Source organism: Loxodonta africana, chromosome 25 (assembly GCF_030014295.1).
Source record: "Loxodonta africana isolate mLoxAfr1 chromosome 25, mLoxAfr1.hap2, whole genome shotgun sequence".
In the NCBI taxonomy this organism is placed as follows: Eukaryota; Metazoa; Chordata; class Mammalia; order Proboscidea; family Elephantidae; genus Loxodonta; species Loxodonta africana.
The window spans coordinates 13,941,652-13,960,106 of NC_087366.1; positions in this window are offsets into that span (position 1 = coordinate 13,941,652).

An 18,455-nucleotide genomic window follows, 5' to 3' on the forward strand; every position below is an offset into this window, starting at 1 on the left:
AAACATTTTCACAGAACACCAACATCAGATGAGAGCAATTTGTGGTGATGATTAATCAATACAAAGACAAGGGGTCTTTGTTATCATGCCTGAGCACAAACCAAAAGAGAGCACTGTTCAAACTCCAAAACTGAAAAAACACCCTGGCTAATATGAATGACCCTTGCTTTTTTATTAATTGCAACATTAGTTTTACTTCATTATTCCCACCTTATAAAGAAAAATTATTAAATTAACCAATCACAGAATTATCTCGACTTTCCAATAGTAACTCAGGGCAAAGAACTGTTTCTTTTGAACTCTCCTCGAAATCACCTGACATAAACCCAAATCCTGACCAAATTTTAACCGTCTTTTACTGAGACTTTTCTCTGTTTCCTGTTTGTATGCAGTATCCCTTGTTGTGATGAGTCGATATACCCAAATATTTTTTTTACGACTGCTGCGTTCTTCATGGTCTTTGACCACAGGTCACTGACATGTATATTCAAAATCACTTTTTCATAGAAAATTAACTGAGAATATTAAAATTATGTTGACTCTAGCAGCTTCAGAGAAAGTTCAGCATTGTTTGTTTTATTATTCTAGTGGAAATTTCCACCCACCCTTGGGAGAGGGGTGGCTAAGGTACAGAATTCTGATTCTGAGCAACAAAATTCTGAATAGAGGGTCTCACAAGGTAAGTGAGAACTACAAATGGACAAAATATGTGTCTGGGTAAGACACACTTGCAGTTACTCACTAAAGCTTTGTTAAAATAATTTTATCCATGATGATATTAGTTGGACCATGTGAAGCTAAAAATAATTGTCTTACACGGACATAAGTAGATATAAGACATAGAACTAAAAAATGTCAAGTAACCTCCAATCTTGCACCTTCCACTAAACACATACAAACATATTAATTTTTGTATCTTACTGTTTTAATTCCAAGGAAAGGAAGAAGATCACATCTGGGGGGAGGCAGTCAAGGGGAGGGAGATTTCTCTCTAAAGTCGATAATAATGTGGCCCAATTTATACACCCTAGGCATTTAAAAGAACACTGAAGATTTATGCTCAACAAAAGAGCTTAAAAAACAGTCTTGATATTAACCTACGACCATAAAGACTCTTATAAGTGTGTGTTCAAGTGTTGGAGCAAACATGAGAGGTCTTAGGAGGTAAGTTTTTTTTCCCCCTAATACATGATTCTTTATACTATCTGCTCATTAAAAAATTAAAAAAAAAAAAAATAACAATGCTAAGACTCCATCTGGGACTTAATGAATCATAATTTCTATGACTGGGGCCTGGGCGCTGATATTTTTAATAAGCTCTCCTGTGAAGGAAGATTGACACACTGGCCATACAATGTATTTAATTTCCAAAAACTTTCTGAAGGAAGAAATCAGAGGAATATTAATTAGAATAGTTCTACTTGCCACAGAAGGGGTCGCATCACAATTTGCACTGATATTATACAACTGTCCAAGATCGATGATATTAAAAGGTAAATCTTGCAGTTTCTAAGAACTCTGATAAATATTGGTTATATTATCCTAAAACCTCTTAAATAGGTCAAATAGTATTTCAATTAAATATACCCAAAATGCATAACAAATTCAAAACCAAACCTGCTGTTACTATTCTATTTCATATTTTAACTTTTGCTTAATTATTTGTTTTCCACTCAATCGTACCAGCACAGAATGAAGAACAATATATCAACAATAAATAACAATAATATAAAATGCACCAAGTTTTCTTTCAATCTTAAAGAAAAGAAGAAAAAAAATCAAATAACCAGACATCAGCACGAATGGCATAGTAAGAATCTCCAGATATTCTCTCCTCCAGAAAAGCAACAAGAACTCTGGCCAAAAGAATCAGAATCAAGTTTTTCATAACTCTGAAAATTAATCAAAGGCTTTCAGCAATTCAGGAAGTATTTATTCAATAAAGCCAGCTAAATCTCAGTAGCAACAAGCCTTTTTGTTGTGTTATGACATCCTCAACATCCCCTTTCCCCAGATCCACAGAGGCCTTGAAGACAAGCCTATAATCATGGTGAAAACTAGCAACACTACCGCCACTGGAGGGAGTAGAATGGATTGAAGCTCATTCTCGGAGAACTGCCATTATTGGACCTGTTTGGTGGTTCCCAGAAAAACCAAAAGTAAGCAAGACAAAGTCTTGCCATTCATTCTCTCTTCTAAAGAACATTTTGTCTGTACATTCCCCAATGCTGATTTGTTTCTTCTAAAAATACAATATTTATCTCAGCTTTCCTGGACCGCTAGTCAATTCCCCATCCATGATCTGTTGTCCACCATTAATGAACCTAAAGCACTTTTGGAACAAATGTATCACAGGATTAATTATGACACCATGCTTCTCATATCTCGGGGAGAAAAATACTCTACGGGTATAAACTGCCTCTTCTCTTAGAATGTGACATCCCAAAACAGTCCTGCTGGCCTCCAAATGTTAGAAATGTGTGATTGTGGTGCTGGCTGTACACATTTTCACCCCTTGGCTGCCTTCCTCTTCAAGCTATCATTTCTGCATTTGTAAAAATTGCCCAATTTTCCTTTTACTTCCAAGCATCTGAATGCTAAATTATGTGGATTCAGTCTAGGGACAAAGTCTGTAATTTTTTTTTTTTTTTTAAGATAAGGGCAAGTGACATTTGAAAATTCAAGGTATAAAGATAAGGGCAAGTGACATTTGAAAATTCGAGGTAGAGTAGATCGCAAAAGCCCAGTTTCATAGTCTTTAGGGTATAACTTTTCTTTCTCCAAATAGGAGATTTCCACTGTTATTTCCTCTCTTTTTCTTTTTTATATACTTAAGACTCTGTTCTTGCAAGCTAAGCCAGAAGAAGTTTTCTACCACAATTTTCTGCCCCAAAGTTTAATTCCCTCACCTGAATCCATCAAGTGATTTGTAACCTTTGTTATTTCAGTGGTTGCACAAACATTTATTTTTTGCATCACCTATTTTTCCCCTAAAGCAGAACCTCTGTGTTTCTCCTGAAGTCACCAGTCCTACCCTCAGCTATGGCTGAGAAATAAGATAAAGAACATCAGAGAATCTGAGCACCAAGTGTCATTTCTTATCTTTACCTAGTCCTGAGCCTACTTTCCACACCAAGGGTAAGATATGATTAATTAATCCACAGGTATTCATGTAGTTTCATGGCCCTGGATGGCCTTCTTTTAGTCCACTAGTGAAGTTATTATCAATTATATGGGATTCTGATAGTTCCAAATGGGAACTCATGGGGTGCACGTGCACTAGAAACCCTAAAACCAAACCCATTGCCGTCGAGTTTATTCTGACTCATAGCAACCCTGTAGGACCAAGTAGAACTGCCCCACAGAGTTTCCAAGGAGCAGCTGGTGGATTCTGACTGCTGACCTTTTGCTTACCAGTCAAACACTTAACCACTGTGCCACCAGGGCTTCATGCACTAGAGGACCCCTACAATTCATGAGCAGCCTCACGTTGCTGCAGAATCCATGTTAAAACCAGTCACCTGCAGACTTCGAAACAAGAGACAGAAATAAGAATGAACACACAAACCCAGGTTGAATGAAAAAATTCTTTCACATGACATTACAAAACTTTACCTTTATGGCCCAGTAGGCTTCATTTTGGCCCAAACTAATCTCTAATTCCCACAACGATGGTGAAAAAAGACAGTGGTGGGATAGGTATTTGAGCTGGAGATCTTTTTGGTAGACTACAGCATCGTGGAGTGCAGAAGGTGTGAGAGAATTTCATTTCATATACAGAGCTTTGGATTTTCAGTAAATGATAACTGTCGTCCACAGATGAATAATCAGATTGGATTTGTGGGCTATACTTGACTCTTTTAGTGGTCACCTTCTAATTTCTGTTGGCAGCAGGCATGGGGTATTTTGGCAATTACAAAATGGCATCATAGGCGATAAATCAAGGACCTGTGCACTAAATGAAGATATGATGTTTATGGTCTATGTTGGACCTGACTCAGTATACATGTATACTGAATGACTTATTACATCTTTTGGAGTTTTAATTTATTAACAGATTTCACCTGAAAAGGTGAGGCTCATAATCATAGAAAATATAAAACCTTACATTTGTCCTGAGGATTTTTTTTTTTTTTTTGCTTTTATAGAAGCATAGAATTTTGGAAGTTAAAAAAAAAAAAAACATAAAAACACTTTCTTATGGGTTATAGAAAACATCAATATGCCAGTTGGTACTCGATCCTAAGTTCTTTGAAGCCCAGTGAAATTTTTTGTTTTGTTTTGTTTACATTTAGTTAACAGGACAGACTAATAAAAGCACCCAACCAACAGTCAACAGTTTCGAGTATGTTAATTAGTAAATCTTGTGCTAGTTTCTATTAACTGAGAAGTATTTCCACATAATAGGAATACTAAGGAAACCCTGGTTGTGTAGTGGTTAAGTGCTACCGCTGCTAACCAAAGGGTCGGTAGTTAGAATCCACCAGGCGCTTCTTGGAAACTGTGGGGCAATTCTACTCTGTCCTATATAGGGTCCCTATGAGTCGAAATTGACTCGATGGCACTGGGTTTTTTTTTTTTTTGGTTTAGTAATACTAAAAAGGTCAAATGATCAAAATATAAAATGGACGTAATGCTGGATTTTTAAAAATTAATTCAATAAAAATGTATTGAATCCCTACATATTTACTAACCCTGAGATAGGCATTATGGTTGAGCCGTTGATATTACTTATCCTCAGATAGTATAAAGTTCAGTGGGAAAAAACAATCTGTAACACAACGTGGTACATGCTTTCTTAATGCTATCCCACACACAATTGAAACTTTTCCAGTTTTGACATATCTCCCAGAAAGACTTAGTTCATTACTTTTTATGTTTGTATATTTTCCTCTCCAAGTATCCCTGACACCGTGTCCACTTCAACCAATCCATGTAACTAATGCTAACTTTATCATAATTTTTCTTTGCTAGCATATTTGTCCTATATAATTTCTTTATATATTCCCATTACTTGTGCTTTCTTTATTCTGTTTCTCATTGTGCTCTTTCTCCCTCGATTTTCCAGTTCAAATCTTTTTTTTAATATTTTTATTGAACATTCCTTTCTTGTTCCTATTGAATGATGTTTATCTATTTCCCCTTGCAATGTCCTAATTATTATTTCTGATGGTTCTCATATCCTACATGATTTATGGAATTTAAAAGGTTCTAAAGTATTTTTTTTTTTTTTGTATTATGATCACTCTCCTTAGATTTAGGTGTACCTTTGACAAGTAGTAGTGAAGGCAAGATTTTTGAGCTGAGTATGTATTTTACTTCCACAGTTACATAGGCTAACCACTGTGTATTTTAGCTCTTCAGTAGCCCCTTTGCTTTTCAACACTCAAAATGGGCAGTTGCAAAAACATCCAAAAGCTCTTTAGAAACTTTTCTTAGCTTATTTTCTTCTCTCAGTGCTCTTGAAATTGCTAAGGAAGATGAATGAAATGTTAGCTCATTCCATTTCTTTCTCAAAGCGAGAAGAAAATCTAATAAGAAATTCTTAAATAGGCTCTATAAAATGTTCAGTACTGAAAATCTTTTGAAAAATGTTCTGGGATTTGTTGTTAGAACTTCTGACAGAATGATATAATCATGTTTAACAAGCTTCTGTGGACCACAGAGGTACATAGAAAATAAAACAAAGTTTTGATTAAGAGAGAGAGAAAAACAAAACAAAATAATTTTCTTGCTTTCATTTACTGATAGCTAATCAAATATTCATATTACATTTTATTTGGCATAGGTCTTCTGATTCTGTAGGAAAAAAACCTGATTGAAAGAATAGTAGATAAAACATTGTTCTTCTATCACAGGAAAAATATGCCTTGTAGCTTTATGTTAAAACACACAAAAGTTGTACAGTTTTTTGTTAACTACACTTCTTTATTTAATGCTTAAGTTCTCTATTTTCATATAAATACAAGAACAAAAATACCTTTATAGAAACACAATTTCTTAAATATATTTTACAGATTTCTGTATTTTGTACAGGTAAGAGTCCGTGGACAAAAGCAATTATAAAAATCAGTGTTTCCTCATTCATGATAAAAATATAAGATCGTTTTTAGGTTCATGATAAAATTTGGTCATTAAAATTTTTCATCAATATGTTGTGTGCATAGAGTAAGCATGCCTTTTTTTTTTTACACAAACACAGTTTTGGCGAAGGCACCTTAAGTAAGTGATACCAAAATTTAATTTCTGAACGCAATTTTCTAGTAACAGGAGTGGAAGCTTCGGGAGGAAAGTGACTCAAATGTGCATCTTGAATCACTTCAAGGTGCCATCCAACGCCGCTCTTCAAAATCAGCAGGTGTGGTGAGGTTGAAATCTTTTCTCAAATTCCTTAATTTATTTTAAAAATGATAACACTAAGCTTAAAAATACTTTATTAACACTTAGATGATTCAGAATCTCTCCAATTTAAAATATAACATTTCAAGTTTTTTTTCCTATTACATTTCTTTATGAGATAGAGGGAATCTTGTACATTTGAGGATTTCTGATACTTGACAGTTATTTCTGAAGCCAATGCTTTATATCACAAAACATATTTAAAATATTCTACCTCTAATGTATATTTCATTATATCATATCAACATTATATCTCTCTTAACATATTTTATATTATTTTAAATTAAACTATCTACTCCACCAAGAGATTATCAAAATACATGGCTATTCAGCAAATCTTTGAGAGTTGGACTTATCCTCAATACATGAGTAGATATTTTTTTCTTAATAATACATAAAATATATTATTCTAAAACATATCCATATTAATGGTTACAGTTTGTGTAAGTGGATAAATTTCATATAAACATGAAGGGCCTGTTATAGTTTGTATGCATTGTCAACTATAGTGAATGGTAATTAAAAAAATTTTTTAGAAGATGTAGCTTCTTTTGTCGCCTGACAATTGTGTTAAAACTGGGTTTTTTTTTTTTCCAAATGCAAATAAAACATAAATTTTAAAATCAAATGTAGGTAGGCTACTGGAAGTAAACAAAAATATCTATAATTTATTTCATTAAGATTACCTTTAAATTTATAAATAAGAGTGCTACCACTTTTGCACTTGAAACAGATTATTATAGAGACTTTTATTACAGACAGTCTTAAATTTGACAGGAATGTGGTACCAATAAAGGCATTCACTGCGATGTTGTTTGCACCAACATAGGGATGAGGTGCTCGAAAGTTGTATTTTAGATATCATTACTTTTGTAAAATAAGTTGAAATCTGCTAATGTTTTTTCCATTTGTTTCTCCAAATTCAAATCGATATCCCTGATGTTAGGTACCTCACCAACCTTTGATTATGATCACAATGAGGATATAAATGTTTGTGTGTAAAGTCTTACATGTATAAGCTTATAAACACACAGCTCTGTCTCTTTTTACCTGCAGTCTTGGGAACACGACTTATTCTCTTTGGACATCATTTTTCTTCTCTGTAAAATGGGAATGGTATCTAATCTTCAGAGTAGTTTTGAGTATTATTTGAGATAATATTTGCAAAGTGTTAAGAGCTGGGACTGGCACATTATAAACACTAAATAAGTGCCAGTGATGGATACTATAAGAGAAAGATGAGAAAAGCAAATAATAGGCTGAAACAATAGATTAATGATAGCTTTTTAGTACTATTGTTGTTGTGTGCCGTTGAGTTGATTTCAACTCATAGTGACCCCATGTGACAGAATAAAACTGTACATTAGGGTTTTCTTTGCTGTAATCATCATGGAAGCAGGTCTCCAGGTCTTCCTCCCTCGGACCAGCTGGTGGGTTCAAACCATTGACCTTTCAGTTAGCCACTAACAGCTTAATGACTGCCCCACCAGGGTTCTTTTGCTCCACCAGGGCTCCTTAAAAATGCTATTAAAAAAAACAATTTTTAGGCTGTACAGTGGACATGAAAGGAGGAAAATTCATTCAATCATTCAACATTTATGTTAAAATCTCAAGTGTGTGAAGCACAGTGCTAAACTCTTCATAGAAAAAAAGAAAACATATTTCTATCTTTAAGCATACTGCTTGTCCATACAGAAGGAAGCAAGTTGTTGAGAATTCAGCAATAACATACTTGATAACCAATGTGTGATCAACTGCTCAGAGAAAAAAAGAAATTTGAGTGTATTGCAAGAATTAGGAAAGACTTCTTGTGCTACACTTGGAGAATGAGTGAAATCTAAAGAGGTGGATAGAAAATGAAGGTATTTGGAATGGAGGGGTGAAGCAGAAAATAAAAATCAGCCCAAGTCTTATCCCATAAAATGAACATGTACACAGCTACCTAGCAAAAACATTATAAAATAAAACACAAATATAAAATATATATATATAGAAACCATTAAAAAGGAAATGTCTTAATGAATTATGGTAGAGTGAACACCCTTGTCACCACAGCCCAGGTGAAGGAATAGGACTTTTCCTGTCTCTCCCTGTGCTTCATTCTAATCCCAAGCCCTTTCTCCTTTCCAAAAGTAACCACCATCATTTTTTTAGTGATATCAACTATGTGTACATGCTTAGAAATTACTGTTTAGTCTTGCCCTTTCCTTTCGTAAATTTGATATATCTTTTAAGTTTCTTTTAGTCCCTAGGTTTTCACTTTCTTTTACTTACGACTTTCCTGTTGAAGAACCTGAGCCGTTTGAGCTGCATCATGCTCTCCTTTAGTTGACTGCACACTCAAGGTGCAGCTCAACAACTTCCTGCATCCTCCGTATTTCCTATAAACTGGAAGCTGGATCCAGATGTTGGATTAGACTTAGGTTTGGTCCCTGTGGCATATTATAGATGATGTTGTGTTTTTATATCAGCAAGCCCATAAAATCTGGTAGCCACTAGTTTGTGTGTGTTAGAAATTGTTATTGCTCAATACCTAGATCCATTAATTCATTGGGGATTGCAAAACGGTGATATTCTAAGTTCTTCATTTCTTTTTCAGAAACTGAATACTTTTACAAAGAGACACTTCTTCTTCATCTACCATGGTGGTGCAAACGGTTAAACACTTGGCTGCTTACAAAAAGGCTGGCCATTTGAACCCACTTAGTGGCTCCACAGGAGAAAGACCTGGAGGTCTGCTTCTGTAGAGATTACATCTAAGAAAGCCTTATGGGGCAGTTATACTCTGTCACTTGGGGTTGCTATGTGTGAAAATTGAGTGCACAAGCAACAACAATAAAAACAAAAACAAATTTGTTGCCTTTGAGTCTCATAGCAATCCTATAGGACTGAGTACAACTGCCCCTTAGGGTTTCCAAGGAGAGATTGGTGGATTTGAACTCCCAACATTTTTGGTTAGCAATAGGAAAGACAAAATAAAAGAGTGATTTGTTTTCCTTATTTATCAGATTTTAAGTAACAAGTCGGTTTACTACAACAGTCCAACAATTATTTTAATATCATTATAAATTAATGGTGTAAAAACTGTGTGGGGTCAGTGTCTGACTTCTAACTTCACAAAGGCAGAAGGAGAATCAAGATCAATAGCCCAAGGCTGATTCCTATGAGGCAGAGGTCAGACATGCCTCCTTTCTCTGCCATCTTTACCAATTCTGGCACCAACCATCCCTCCCAAGGTACTCTCTACTTCTCTGCTGGGTTTGATAATTCATTGCAATGGCCTCACAGACAATACTCATGATTATGAGGTTTACTAGGGAAGTAATAGATTAATATTCAGGCTCAGAAACACTCAGACACAGTTTCTTCCATCAGGACAGCCTCTTTTCAGCTGTGCAACAGGCACACTTCTCTCTGGCCCTAGGCCTCTGCCCAAAGGCTCTCAGCTTTTTCTGTCCATGGACCGGGATGCCCACTTCAAGGTCTCCTGCCAGTCTCTCCTGTCACAATTTCTCTGCCAACACTTCTCACCATCTTCAGGGTTACGGCTTGCTCTCTATCTCCTAGGTCCAAGAGCTTCTCAGTGTAGTGATTCTGAGTCCAAAGGGTGCACTCTCTGTTCACGGCTGTTCTTTCTTGGTGGTGGTGGGATCCTCTCTCTCCTGCCTCTGTGATGGCTCATTTCAAGCCCAGTGGGACGGCAAGGCTGACCAATCCCCTGGGTTGGCCACAATTACCCTATCTGCACAGTAACATCCAATCACTTGGGTGGAAATTACAAGACCATGGTAAGAAAGGCCACACAAAAACAGTCCATTGCACCACAAATAGAAATATTTCTTGTATTTCAATCCATTGCAATGATTGTTCTCACTGAAACTCAAATTATCCTATCTTTAGCCCATAGCAAGCTCTTCAAGAAGGATTTTAAGTTCTTTTAATGTAATATCTTTACCTGTGATAGATTGTGTGCTATCTTTTATGGAAAAAAAAAAAAAAGCTCCAGATGTCTTGTGTGTCTCTCCAGACCTAGAATCAGCCATTTGTTTAAAAATATTCAATCCCTTTAGAGGTGAATGGTACTGCAAGGCTATTATATGGATGTCTGGAATCCAGGGATTACCATTACTCCTGTATTAGACAAACTTTTTCTGTCAGTAGAGGTAGAAAATTATATATACACCCACTTTTCACTTATTGACATTGTTAGGTTCCAAAGGCCAGGTCATTATCCAAAAATCTGTTATGGGAAAGTGAAGGATTTTGTTTATTTGTTTTCAGATCATCCATTTTTCTGAGTTTTTGTTTGTTTTAGAAAATATGATCATATAAATAACAACAGCTAAGATTTACTGATGTACTCATCACTGTAATAAGTCCAGTTATAGATTATTCCTCTGTGGAGAAGGAGGCCTGGAGGAGACAAAGTTTGATAAAGCTGGGCAGTGTGACTAGAAGGCCCACAATTTAGCCACTTCCCTCTCCTGCTGTGCTGGGTCAGATCTTCCCTTGCAGAGCCACCTCCAGGGCTCCACTTCTACCCCTGCAAGCCCTGTGTTATGATCCTGGAGTCAACCTCAGGACCTGACAAGTCACTGAGGCTCCAGGCTTCCCATGAGAGCACTGGCAGTATGGCTGTGTATCCAACCAACCAAAACGGAGGCTTCAGGCCCAGCTTGGCTCACTTTGGGATATCATTAAACTCACATTATTTCTTCCAAACACTCTCTCTGATGTCTTTTTCTTTCCTTCCTTCCCACCCCACAGAAATTTTGAGCTGCAGGGCCTCAGGCTGCATAGGAAATGGGAACCCAGAACAGATGCCCACGGATTGGTGCTGCTTGTGCATACGGCCACATAGGAGGCAGCCCCATGTAGCAGATGGATGCAGGGCCCCTTCCATTAGGAGGGATTGAAGGGCACAGGGCAGAGTGGCCCAGTTTCCCAGAGACCACCCACAGACCCTCCTTGAGGGAAGGGACACTCTGCCACCATTGCCACCATGCCCATTGCCTCATTAATGCCCAAAATAGGTAGCAGATTTTTCACTCTTATCATAAATGAGAAATGTCAGATAATGAGGGAGTTAATAAGTGAGGAGTAGATATAAAATACTCCATGTGTTCATACTGATAGTTTTAATTCCAATTAACTCTACAGGGTTTTGTTGCTTAATCCCTTCTCTATCTTTCACACTGAGAATCTTAGTTCTCAAAGACTCAGCGGATGATGCAATATTTCATAAGAACTCATTTGCATTACAGCACGTTAAAACACAATATTCTGATAATAACAATAATATAACAACACAATTTGATTACTAAAAACATATTTTTTAAAATACACTTTTGCCACTCTTTTTGCATTTTTTATAATTGTACTGTATCTTCCTTGTGTTGTATTCTTAATTCTACAAGTACCATCCATTTAATGCTTAGGAAGTCATAATCACCATCTCCATGACAAGAAAAAAGCTGGAAAACTGAAAATCAATAACTCTTCCTAGATACACCCAAGAATCAAGATTAGAAGTACACCACCACCTTAAAAGAAGGCTAGAGAGGGCTGTATTGGGGTATTTTCCTGGGAACACAGGCATATTTGGAAAATCATAATTTATGTGGAGCAGAAACCACTGCTAGATCCAGATTAGGTAGGGATACTTAAAGGGCAATTGACTAATTGCTGGAGGTTGAGCATGGACTGGCTTGAAAGATAAATGTTCTTGGAGTTCCAGTTTTAGGGGGAGATTCTACATTGCATGAGATTTACCTCAGGGCTTTCTTACTGAGGAGATCAAAGAAAAACCTCCTCATGCTTCTGACAGGGGGAATGGAAAAGTAATGATTGTGAAATATGCCCAGAGTGCTCTGTTCTCCTTAACAGTGTCCTGCCCTCAGGGAAACTATTTTACCAGAGCCTAACTAGCACGGGCTACAAGAGTCTAATTAATGTGGGGAAGGAAAATACCCTAATCCAGCCCTCTCTAGCCTTCCTTTCTCATCTGAGGGAGAAAAAAGCAAACAAAAAACAACTTTCTCCCACCCCCCACCCCCTGAAAAAAGCAGCTGAGAGTCACAGGCCAGGTACACAAGCTCACTAAAAGACAGAGCGAGCTAACCATAGGATCATAGAATCCTTCTCCTCCTGCCCCCCATCCCCATATTTTGCCATCACATCCAAGGGGTGCCTGTGTTACCACAAATCAAGGATTCGAGCCACCTGCCACAAGCCAATACTGAGACAGGAGGAGGTAAGCAGCAAGAGGGCTTTATCGAACATCGTGTTCCAGAGACAGAGGTGGCAAAATTTTCCCCAGATTCTGTCTTCCCCCAAAGGGCTACAAGGGAGTTTTATAGGGAAAGGGCCAGGGTTTAGAGATTTCCAGGAATGTTGATTCTTCTTTGAGGGGGACATAATGACGAAGTGACCTATTGTTGACGTCTTACAGGCCTCTTTATGCCATCCCGGTTTCGGTCACAAGATAGGTCCAGGTTTTGCTCAATTATCGTGTGTCCTGATGGTATCACTCATTGTTTTTGTCATCTCGGAGAGAAACATTGTTTAATCAACAACAAAAACCTTGATTACCTTGTTTTTCTACAACGAAATTTGTTTTTCTACAAAGAACAATCGTGAGACAGATTCCACAGCAAATAGTCGACGTTTTCAAAGACTAAAGATTTTATTCACAGCTTATACAGCTAAACTGGAAAATACATTCTCTTTTATTTTAATACTAAAACAATACAGAAAATGTATTTTCTCTGCTTCACCTGTATAATAACAGGGATTGCAGCTAAGAAGAATGGCAAGGAGTCTTAGGGAAACTCAAAGACAACAATAATAACAATAATATAGTTATTAAGGAAACCCCCAAGAGAACAGGGGAGGCAAAACCAAGGACACTAGAGGAAACTTTAGCCTCTGAACCCTATAAAAAAAATAGCTACAGCAAATAGTAAACAGAATCTAACCCAAAGCCAAATAAACATAAAGCCTCACATAAAAGGTCAATTTACCTGATACATCATCCCAGGCTGTCAACAAAAAAATTGCAAGACGTGCTGAAAGTTAAAAAAAATGAAAATAGGACGTGAAGAAATAGGACAAGGGTCAGAACCAGACTCAGGTATGAGATGTTGAAATTATTAGATCAGAATTTTTAAATATCTGTGATTAATATACTAAGGGTTCTACTGCCAAAAATGAACAATATGCAAGGTCTTATGGGTAATATAAGCTTAGGCGTGATGGTGCAAAGGTTCGGTTCTCAACTGCTAACTGAAAGGTTGATGTTTCAAATACACTCAGTGGCTCCATGGGAAAAAGACCCATGATCTGCTTCTGTAAAGATTACAGCCTAGAAAACCTTATTGGGCAGTTTTACTCTGTCACAAGGGGTCATTATTAGTTGAAATCTACACAATAAAAAAAAAAAAAAAAAATTTTTTTTTTTTTTTGCAATAGCATCTAACAACAACAAGAAGGGAAACTAAAAAAAAAAAATCAGAAGGAAATGCTATAAATCAAAGCAATGCAACAGAAATGAAGAATGCCTTTGATGGGGTCATCAGTAGATTGGACATGGTCAAGGAAAGAATCAATGAGCTGGAAGATAATGTCAATAGAAACTTCCCAAAATAAAAAGAACAAATAAAGTGAAATAAAATAGCCAAGAACTGTGGGACGATTACAAAAGTGTAACATGTGTAATAGGAATGCCAGAATGAGAAGAGAGAAAGGACAAGATGAAATATTTGAAGTAATAATTGACTAGAATTTTCCAAAATTAGTGAGAAACACCAAACCAAAAATCTACACCTAGGCATCTCATATTTAAAATGCAGAAAAATCAAAGGCAAAGAGAAAATCTTGGAAAAATGTTTCAAGATGTTTTAGAGGAAAAGAAAATAAAACAAACCTTACCTCTGTAGTTTAATAACAATTGCAAGGATGGTACAGGGCTGGGCAATGTTTCGTTCTGTTGCGCCTAGGGTTGCTATGTATCAGAATTGATTCAACGGCACTTAACAACAACAATAGATGACTAAAGATAAAAATTACATTATTTCTCTTCAGAAACCATGCAAATAAGAAGACAGTGGAATAAAATATTTAAAGTGTTAAAGAAAAAAAAAGCTTAAATTGTGTACTCACTGAAATTATACTTCGAAAATTAAGAAGAAAGTAAAACTTTCTTGGTCAAACAAAAATTGAGGAAATTTGTTGGCAGTAAGCCTGTCTTGTAAAAAAGATAAAAGTTCTTCAGAGAGAAAAAGCAATAACATAGGTCAGAGAATCAGACATACATAAATAAGAGTGGCTGAGAATAAATAAAATATTCTTCTAGTTTGATACTTATACCTAAAATAACATATTTCTTGTATTTCTAGTTCTTTTCTGTCTTCTAATTTCTGAGTTTTTTTTTTTTTTCCTTAATGTGTTTTGGTTTGTTATGTAGTAGGCTATAAGCTGATCTACTTTGTAAGCATGTCTGTCAGGAGAGCTAGCATTATTTGTACAAATGCTATTCTGATCTTTAACCCATTTTTTATTTCTTATAATAATTTTCATTGGGCTATAACTTGATCATTTTTGGTTACTCATTTTTATGAAAAATTATTTTTTCTCAAATTTTAGAAGCAGGCATGTATTAATATAGCTTATCTATCACACCCCTCCTCTGTAGGTTAGGTGTAATGTTTAAAATTTGGTGACTTACTTCCTGAATTATCTTGGTTCTGTTTTTCTCTATAATTTTATCTGAGTTTTCTTTTTCCTCCTTCTCTATTGGTCTTATCCTTTTCAATTTTTAACCCACTGTTGGAAGTTGCCTTTTAATTAAAGGGTCCATCTTAGAAGGGAACCCAGGATGGTCACATTCAAGAGGTCATAGAGAGATGGAGGGGCCTAGATTGTGGAATAGTCAGACAATTTGTGTCTTCCTCTTACAACAAAGAATAAAAACAAAACAAAACAAACAAGCAAAAAAAGTGAACTGGATATACATAACAATCTAGGAACCCTAATTATCAAAGACAAAGTTGAAGAATCAGACTGAGCAACAGGTGGAAGGAGCGACAATTCAAAAACAGCAGAAATGGAGAATTATGAATCATGGGATTTCCAGCATCCTGCTTGCTGAATCTGCACAGTGCACTCAGGTTGAGGCAAACAGCAACATCCCAAGCCGAAACCCACCCCATCTGGTGCAGCCAAGGAGCAGGGAATCTGCACAGACCTCCAGAGCCAAACAGGAGTGACACCAGACCTGCAAGACTTAAGTACAAGTTTCCAAACTACTGTGTGTATACCATAACCCTTACCCTGCCAGAGCTTGATGGCTGAGGAGTACTCCCTTCTCATCTATCTGTCTTCCTGCTCAAACACTAACCCAGTGGCATTCAACATTGCCATGTCCCGTAAGACAGAAACTCATGGCTGGGTCTCAAGTCACCTGCTCCTTCGCCCACCCACTGGTGTATAGGGGTCCAAGGGCTTATAGCACCATTCACCCTCGATAACCACCCATGCCAGTTCCTTGCAGGCAAATCTCATGTGGCATGCACTCATTAGGACAAGAAAGGCAGGGCATCCACTTGAAGCCAATTTTCACCTGTAGCAGCCAAGCGGGAACTGCAGATTTGTGACATTTGACAGCACCCACCCCCCTAAAAGGGGCATTATCCACCCATCCTGAGTGCCTAGGACCAGTGGTACCACCAATTCCATCTAGCCACCCATGACAGGGGCCTGAGAATTAGCGTGGCTCCCTAATCCCTCCAGCCAATGGCAGTGGGTACCCAAGGACTGGCTGTCCACACTCTAGCAGACAGGGGCATGCTCTCCATCCAGGCATCCAGGGACAACCAACAGCAACCTGACTTACCCCCATAGTGTCCTTCACTGCAACCAGAGGCCTGTGCCTGCTCTGAATACCCCCTTGCAACCCTGCCCACCTAGGACTGTAGGTGAGAGTCTCTACATCACACATGCAGTGATCAACAACCTGAGACCTGTACCCTAACCAACTGGTAAGTGGTGGAGCACACACACTACACCCAACCCAATGACGGGGAAAACACCCCCTGAACCCACAGCCAAGTGATCAGCAGGACCGATTCATCACCTCAACAAAAATTTTACCTACATCTTCAGTACTGCTGAAAGATCAGTGAACAGACAACTGGGTTCACATAACTAGTGGCTGCTCCAACCATCTGGAGACAGAAAGAGAGAGCTTCAGTGATGTCAACAACTAGAGTAGCACACTCATCCAAACTACTTGGACATATCAAAACAAAACAAAAATTCAGATGCAGTAAACAAAAATATAATAACTAAATAAATATTATAACTTATTCATGCCTCAGAGACAATAGTTAATATCAAATCACATAGAGAAGTAGGACAAGATGGCTCCAGTAAGCGATCAAAATAAAAAATGAGAAAACCTTCTAGAAGATTTTCTCATTTCTTTAGTCTGACAAAAAATTCAAAAGATTTGATAGAATATTCAAAAGACTAATAAACAGAACTCTCTAAGAGATCAAGAAGGAGATTAGGCCAAACACAGACTAAACCAAGGAAAACACAGACAAAGTGATAGAAAACTTAAGGAAAACAATACAAGAACAAAATGACAGAGTAAACGGGCTGCTAGAAACCATACAAAAAATAGCAACTAGAAATCCAAAAGGTTCATAATAAAATTCCAGAATTAGACAGCTCAATAGAAGGTTACAGGAGCAGAATTGAGACAATAGAACTCAGAATTAGTAAGATTGAAGATAAACCCCTTGACATAAATTTGTTTGATGAAAAATCAGAATAAAAAAAAAGAAGAAAAATGAAGAAAGCCTATGAATGATGTAGGATACTATTAAAAGGAAAAACCAAGGAGTGATTGGAGTAGCAAAACAGGGGAGGATAATGGAAAACACAGAGAAAATTGTTGAAGATTTGCTGGCAGAAAACTTCCCATATACCATGAAAGACAAGAAGATAACTCTCCAAATCACTCAATGAACCCTACACGTGATAGATCTCTAAAGCAGACCTCTAAAGAAAGTCACCAAGTTGTCAAAATCAAACTTGCCAAAACAAAAAACAAAGAATCCTGAGAGCTGCTAGAGATTAAAAAAAAGAAAAAAAAAATCATTTATAAAGGAGAACCGATAAGACTAAGCTCTGATTACTCACAGAAACCAGGCAAGCAAGAAGGCAATGGGATGACATATATAAAGCCTTCAAGGAAAAAAAAAAAAATTGCCAGCCAAGAATTATATATCCAGCAGAATTGTCTCTAAAATATGATGGCAAAGTTAGGTCATTTCCAGATAAATAGAATTTAAGGGAATTTGTAAAAAACAGTAAAAAATTATAAGAAATATTAAAGGGAGTCTTCCATATAGAGAATGAACAAAATCAAACAACAACCTAAGACTAGGACACAGGACAGATCAACCAGACCCCAACCCAGATAGCAAATTCACAAAAACAAAATAAAGCTCAAAGACTGAAAATAGGGAATCAGAGACATCAATATGTAAACAGCAGCAACTTCAAAACAAAAAAGGGGGACTAAAGAGCATAGTCATAGAACTTCCATATGGAGAGGAAGTCAAGGCAATACCAAGAAATAAAACACTGATTTAAACTTAGAAAAATAAAGGTAAATTTTAAGGTAACCACAAAGGACGCTAACAAACCTACCCATTAATATAAAAAAGAATAAAGACTAAACAAACAAAATCAACAATAATGAAAGGAATGAAAAGAAAATACATAAACAAAAAGAACTCATACAAAAAACTAACTGGAACAAAGAAACTAAACCCCGCACACGCAAAAAAAATAGCAGCAGTAAGCTCATACAATAATTACACTGAATATAAATGGCCTAAATGCACCAGTAAAGAGACAAAGGGTGGCAGAATTATTCAAAAAAAAAAAAAAAATCCATCTATATACTGTCTACAAGGGACAAATAGACACAAATACATAAACAAATTAAAACTCTAAGGATGGAAAAAAATATATCAAGCAAACTA